General features: G+C 30.6%; 1 pseudogene; it reads right to left on the bottom strand.

Annotated features, from left to right (window-relative positions):
- Nucleotides 1–261: 261 nt before the first annotated feature.
- Nucleotides 262–4,983, bottom strand: LOC149192642 (PI-PLC X domain-containing protein At5g67130-like; annotated as a pseudogene).
- Between the last annotated feature and the right edge of the window lie 2,949 nt (nucleotides 4,984–7,932).

Here is a 7,932-nt window from a genome sequence, read left to right as displayed (position 1 = left end):
AAACCCACTAAGGTTGAAGATTGGGGTTTGTGTAAATTCAAAAAACCAAACCGACTTTCACTATAGGAGAATTTTGGTGAAAAGAAAAATAAGACAATGATCAAAAATAGATGTGAACGTAACAATCCTAGTTTAACATGGATCAATAAAATTTAACCTCTATGTATATGTCATAAAACCCACCAAGGTTAAATATTGGTCTATGTAAATTGAAAAAATGAAGTGATAAATTGCACTTGAAAGGAATCCACTGTTAAGAAATTAGGCCATCGGTTTCCTGCAGCCTGGTGACACATGCTTAGAATGTTTAAGAGTGCATCAAAATTTTCTACGGAGGCTTTGGATACAATGGGTTGATCTAGGAAGGAATTCTCGAGAACCAGTGACTAGGCTTTTAAGCTTAGATTCTTCGATTAAACACGATTAGTATTGGATCCTACTACAAAAACAACATCCCCATCTACCAAAATAGTTGCTCATCAATCCCTCCCTATACATCATTAAAGGCTTGGGACAGGTTTTGTAAAACTTACATTGATTTTCCACCACATAGTTCCACTGGTAAGAAATTCCCTTTGAGGCCTCTTTGGAAGCTATTGAGGTGAATACTATAAGGCGATATTTTTTCACGACCATGTCACTCACAGTGAGCCAATCACTGCCATATTTTTGCATGGCAAACACTGGGTACCGATACTTCATGAAATCAGCTTTGGTCAAACCTTTGGTATCTTTCACATAGTCCTTGATGAATATGGTGATGATTTCAAAGGGATTGGCTGCTAGAAATGTTTGAATCTCCTTCAATGTATTCACAACTGGAATCTATAATAGAACCATATTCTAAATAAACAAAATACTTAAATATTGGTTTGGTTAAATTTAAACAGGGTTGACAAAATCTATAATCAATTGTAATCTATCAATGTATTTAATGCTTGACTTAGCTAGGTTCAAATCTTTTAAATGAAATAGACCTCAATATAAGTCAGACTAGTTTAACTTTACATCCAAGCCTTTAGTTTCACCGGTTACCATAAATATTATTGAGCATTGGGTAAATTCAAATATCCTAAATAATGTGGACTTGGAGGTATGGGGCATTAATTTACAATGACAAATAACACCCTAACAGCCTAAATAACACTTCGAATGTGGAAAATTATGTTTGAACGTATTTAATTTAAACAATAAAAAAAATTGCAATAGTTAATCAAGGGACTTGGGATTTTAACCTACAAAAGTTGTGAAACTGTAGGAATTTCCTTCGAAGGAATGATAGAGCCAAACATCATTCTTGTAATCATACATGTCCAACATTTTCCCTACTACACCATTCTGCAAAAATTTCCCCAAATTAAATGCCCTAATTTCTTGAAGTCTCAGCTAAATTCCCAACGATTCAAATACCCTAATTTCCCTGAAATATTTTACATACTATACATAAATTTAGATGATCCATAACACTAACTTCTTGGTTATTGTAAGTGAATCTTTGGACACCTGTCTACGATTCTTTTTTGACAATTGCATAATAATTGTGGGTTGTCAACCATGAGTATTTATTGAAAGGTAGGTCGCCCACCTAAACAAAAATAAAAGAAAATGTCACTGATTTGCAGAGAAGTTAAACGAAAATCAATCAAAATATTTCAAAGTTGAGAATGATGCCTTTAAAGTTGGATTTGTAGTATTAGTCTTGTTGCATCTGTAACTCAAGTCGCCCACTGAACTACACAATATGCATTGAAGACCCACGCCACAGTCATTGTCCTTTGTACAAATATCATGGACCTATTGGGAAAAAAAGGAAGAAACGAATGAGAATACCCTCTTATTTCCCTGATTGATTCTAAGATTATTACAACCAAAATAACATATGTGGGCTATGTGATTTGATCCCACAACCTGGAAAATCCCACTGGAATAAGTTGCTCCTATGCCACCCGTGGGCAAGAGCACAATTGCAACCATGAACAAGACGATGAATCCTCTGCAAACACATTGCACATGTACTTATGGAAATCCTAATACCATTCCACACCATGCTTAATCTTGAGCGGGGAAACGATGGAACTAAACCTTCAGTCAAGGGATCAGTTTCAATACTCCTCACCCTTGGGCTCACACTAGTGCTGCATTGCAACTACAGGTTGGACTGAGACTGAAAACACATCCTGAGACTCAAACTCGAGACAACCAATGAAAGAGCAGACTGAACTCAAAGATGAAATTCGGGAATTGCGAGATCCTACCATGTGGAAAATATTGATTTGACAGAGTCGGACAAAACTTAAATTCTCTAATTGACCAAATTTGCCTAGCCAAAGTCCGTAGAGGAACACCTTTGATGTACTTATATTTTTAGAATGAGGTATGTATATTGTAATTATTTTGAAATCAAATTATCTTTAATTTATTACTTTTATGTAATTTTTAATCATTTTCAAATAAATATACATTAAATTAGATACTTAAAAATTAGTTAAAGATATTCTAACTTTTCAAAATGTTATATTTTAATTTTATAATTAATTAGAAAAAAAAACATATTCTAATATAATTAATTAAAAATGATTAATAGAAAGGGAAAAATATAATATAAAGGAAAGAAATTGATATGATTAAATTTCATGTAGTTTGAATATCTATTTTCAAAAATTAAAAATATAATTATCCCCTGTCCACTCATGGAATGTTTGTGCAAACTTCCCGAATGCAATGATAGGCAAATTGTCTCTAATCATATCATGAGAGATCAAAGGGACAAAAGAGGAATTGATGTCAAGGAAATCTTGCTAGGAAAGGTTGTCATGTTCTTAAGAGTCAGCGACCCCCACAAAACTAAGAGCCCAACAATTCATTGTCTTTATATAAGATAACGTGAATGGTAAGTGAAATAACAACCTCGGTATAGGCATGAGACAGTAGTAGTCCACAAGCTGACGGACTTAAGGCACACTGTCAGAGTCAATTTTGGAGGTGTTAGATAATATTGCCTTAAATTGATTTGGTTTTGTCTTAATTGTTAACTCTCTTAAACGAGTTTCATCTTAATTGCCATTGTCTTAAGTATAAAGTTTTGTCTTAAAATATTTTTGTCTTAAATATAAATTTTTTTCTCAAATTGTTTTTGTCTTAAATATAAATTTGTCTTAAGATATTTTTGTCTCAAACTCTTTTTGTCTTAAATTTTATATTTAATACAATTCAATTGATATTAAATTTTAATGTAAAATAACTAAAATAAAAAATGACTTTTTAAGACAAAAGATTTATTTTGTCTTCAAAAAATGTCTTAAAAGTGCCCTTAGTGTATTAGTGTTTTCAACCATGATTTTGTATATGCTCTACACATTCATTGTTAATAACACTAAACACATTTATAGAGACCTTTGTGTGGATATATATATATATATATATATATTAAAATTTATGGAAAATTAATGATGCACAAGATCCACTTGTTATATACAATCATACAATTTTTTTCAAAAAATGCCATTATTTGCATACCAAACCGGAGGCCTAATGCAAAGATATTAACATATAAATCTTAGAAAAAAAACATTTTTTTTAAGTTACACAAATTTTCCATGAATTAAAGTTATATATTCTTGAAGACAACTTGATTTCCTACATTTCATCCTTTTACACCATGTGCTAAATAGTTAGGTAAATACATCTAATAATTATTTCTAGCAATAATATTTATGTTTTTCCATATTTCCATCACAACTCACGTGTCATAACCGGTTAGCATTATCTTGTACCAAATCATATATTTGAAAGTAAATGAACCAAAATATGAAAAATTTGTTGGATGGACTTTAATAGTTTTCTTTAATAACTTCACAATTTCACAATTTGAAATGTTAAAAGAAGAAAAGTATAACAAAATTGCCAAGACTACTCATTTGAAGTTGATTTCAAGATCATCACAAACCCTAACTTTTAGAGGGTATATCTCAAAATATTGTGAATTTAAATATATGCATTTTTTACAAGATAACCCCTAAAATATCTTATCAATGTGTTCAAAATTTCATCATCCTAAACTTTTTATAAAAAAATATAGTTTAAATTTCAATATGACTATTTTGAAATAGCCAAATCATAGATTCATGTGCTATAATGATAAATGTGATGAACCATGTGCGTGAAAATTGATTAAAAATAAAAAAACTAATAATTAAAATATATTTAAGAAAAAAAAAGTTTTACAAGCAATACAATGTGTAAAACAAAATTTGATAATCCTAACACTAATTTTCATATATATATATATATAGTGAGAGGATCTAAGAAAACTTCTTTTACAACAAATACAATGTATAAAACAAAATTTGATAATCCTATGACTAACTTTACTATCATTATTGTTTTTTTTAATATATATAGATATATATGAAATTGATATTGACATAAATTAGTTAATATAGATCTTCAAATAGTTTATTTAAGCCTTTTGTTGAAATATCTTTGAAAAGTATAAAGTGTAAATTTTACTCATAATTTCTTTTACTTCCATTTACATTATAGCATATTCATTTTATTATTATTTTAGGCAACATTATTTTTCTATTTGGTGCATAATTTATTTTTATTTTAAAGGGGCACATATCAACTCGAGTGAGAAACATAACACCCTCTCATATTGTGTTGTAGAATGAGCCTCTATTTTAAAATTCTCCATACTCTTTATTTATTCAAACATTCTTATTTCGTGTTCCTTTATTTTTCTAAACATCATTCTTTCTTACACCTTTATTTATCCAAACTTCATTAAATATTATTTGTGTTATTTCATGATTTCACCAAACTCTTTACATTGTTTCATTTTTAAATTCAGTGACTTCAATTCTTAGAAGACAAATAAGAATTTTTCCCACTTATATTAAATGCTAAAAATGTGCATGAGTGCACAACTCACATGGTCAGGGTGGAGGACTTTCCCGCTCCCCACTTGTAATCGATTCCCATTGTTTGTCGCGCTGCACGGCAGCATATGTGTTGACATCGAGCATCTATATCTATGTAACTATGTGATTAATCCGAGATCTGTATAAATGTAAAATATTGTACTTAAGGCTAATATAAACTTCTTAAAGGGACTCGCCCCCATTTTTCTTATTAAATGCTAAAAATATCATATCTCTAAATATAAATATCGAAGATGGCAAGCTTGGTAATAAAACTGTGTATATAGCATTGAAGTATTCGTACACTCACGAATGAAGATAAATTCGGAATGTGCCAACAATATGAGAAGGGTGGAAATTCTTGAATTATTGGCACCTTATCCCACTTTATTGCTACGCCACTGGTGCACTGTATCTCAAATTAAATTTAAATGGGCACCATGAATGTCATAATTCAATAATCGAATAGAATTATGGGTGCGATGGGATGGAAATGGATTCATAACTTTTTGAAATTGAAATCGACACATGCATATTTTATTTTCTCCCTATTTCTTTGGATAAAGGTTAGGGTGTTTAATGGGCATAATCAAACCTTTATCCGGTTTGGTGTTGTCTCTCATAATCAAATTTGACCTATGTTTTTGCGGTATTTTTATTAAGTCTATTTATTTTAAATAATGGTAAATATTGAAGCAAAAAAATTGGAATTTCATTTTATTTTATTGCTCTAATTTGATTGTTCATCATTGGATTATAATTATCATCACTTGATTTCTTATTAATCTATTATAATAATTATTAATGGATATTATTAATGTTTATTAGTCTATCATAATAATTAATAAATGGTATTAATCTCATTTATGTGTCAAATAATTATCAACCATGGAAAAGTGGAAAAGTAATATTTAATTTGTTCATTATAAGATTTAAAACTCATTAAGTAGCATAATAAAAATTATATGGGGATATAATTTATTAATCATAACTACTAACGCAATAAATGTTTGATACATGTAAACAATCATTAAAACATTTATATATAAGTTTTGAAATAGAAAAGTAGTTAGGAAATTCTTAACTTCATCCATTAAATTTTATGTATATAATAAAAAAAAATATGTTTTTATATTATTAAATCTAAAACATTTATATATTATTATTTTCTTAAAAGATAAAAATTCTAAAAACCTTATTTCAAAATAAACCATATCTATAAATATAACTAAAAATTACAATAAATTTATTAAAAATATTAATATATATTTAAAATATTATTAAAATTACATCATGGAAATATTTAACGTCATTTGGCAAGGATTCCCAAGAGATTGGAAGCAATACTTCTTTTTAAAAGTGGAGATATTAATAATCCTTCCAATTATAGAACCATTATGATCAATCATTTGTTTGCAAAGCTCTTCAGCGGCATGGTAGAAAATAGAATCACTAAGTGGGCGGAAGTCCAAGAAAAGAGGGCAAAAGGGCAAGCAAGCAGGTTTTAGGCCGAAACATTCTATAATGGATCATGGTATCACGTTGAGACACATTATTGAAAAGGTTTGGGAGGGAAAAGAACAAGTATTTTGTTGCTTTGTTGACTTCAAAAAGGGATTTGACACAGTCCCTAGAGATAAGTTGTGGAGTAGAATAGAAGAACTTGAAATTCCTTTGCATTATAGAGTTGTTGTCCATAGACTTTATGAATAGGTGAAAGTCAAAATTAGAACTTCCACGGGCATTTCAGAAATATTTAGAAGTGACATCAAATTCAAGCAAGGTTGCCCTTTATCCCTTACTCTTTTTGGTTTATATATTGATAAATTGGAAGAGTGGTAAAATCTGCAAGGTGGGGATGGTGTTCAGTTGGAAGAGTTTGTGATAAAGCTACTTTTATATGTTGATGACCTTGTATTGATTGCTAAATCGGCCCATGGATTGCAGATGCACCTATATGCCTTCGAGCATTTTTGTAAAGCAGTGGGGATGCAAGTCAATACCAACAAGAACCAAAATACATACATTCTTCTTTGAAGGCAACATTCTTGAAGAAGTAAATGAATACAAGTACCTCGGGATTGATTTCAACAACAATCTTAATTAGGAGCACTGTAGAAAGAAGATAATTTTAGGAGGGTGGAAAGCATTATATGCTCTTCAAAACAGATGTAGAGAGGCAGAGTTATGGGATTGGAAAACAATTAAAGTGCTTTTTGGGCTCCTAGTTTGTCCAGTGATATTATATGGGTGTGAATTATGGGCTAGCAGCATCCTTGTCTCAAAATGGAAGCAAGTTGAGAAAATCCAAAAATGCTTGATCATGAGCAAGTTTAAAATAAAAAGTTCGGTTTCTTATGAGATAATGCTAAGTGAAACAGGAGAAAATTCCATCGAAGCAATTGCTATGGTGTGTCTCATAAGGTATATACAAAGAATTGAGCAAATGGGAGAAGGTAGATGACCTAAAGTTATCTTCAATGAAGGAATGAGTGAAAGAAAGAAATCATGGATGAGACAAAACAACAAATGGATACAAAACTAGAATATTTACCTCAATGCATGCCCCACAAATAGCGAGGATTTAAAGAGTTTTGTTATGGAGAAGTTTTGTAAGCATATATGGGGAAAAGAGTTGGGTAGAAAGAAGAAGTGCTATGTTCAAGAATTCAACCCCACTTGTGATCTCCAACAAAAAGAGTACATTGGAGCTAGCATTCCATGGAGAGCAAAGATTTTTATTGCTTAATTAAGAACTAACTAGCATCAACTACGGTGCGAAACAGGTCGGTGGAAAAGACCTAAAGAAGCTTGGGAAGAACGGGTGTGTACTTTTTGCATTTTTGAGGTAGTGGAATCAGAAAAGCATTTCATCTTGGAATGTGATGCTTTCAGAGACACCAGAGACAGTTACAACAGTATGTTAACATCGGTTCCTTGGCATTGTCTTTTCAGTGAGAGGATTGTTAGAAAGTTGGATCGACTCATCATTAATTTGCATAATAAAAAG

This window comes from Pinus tabuliformis, chromosome 2_2 (genome assembly GCF_031772625.1).
Source record: "Pinus tabuliformis cultivar Carrire ecotype Pingquan chromosome 2_2, CPIR1, whole genome shotgun sequence".
In the NCBI taxonomy this organism is placed as follows: Eukaryota; Viridiplantae; Streptophyta; class Pinopsida; order Pinales; family Pinaceae; genus Pinus; species Pinus tabuliformis.
Note: the sequence above shows the minus strand (reverse complement) of the source record. Positions and strands in the feature narration are given on the sequence as shown.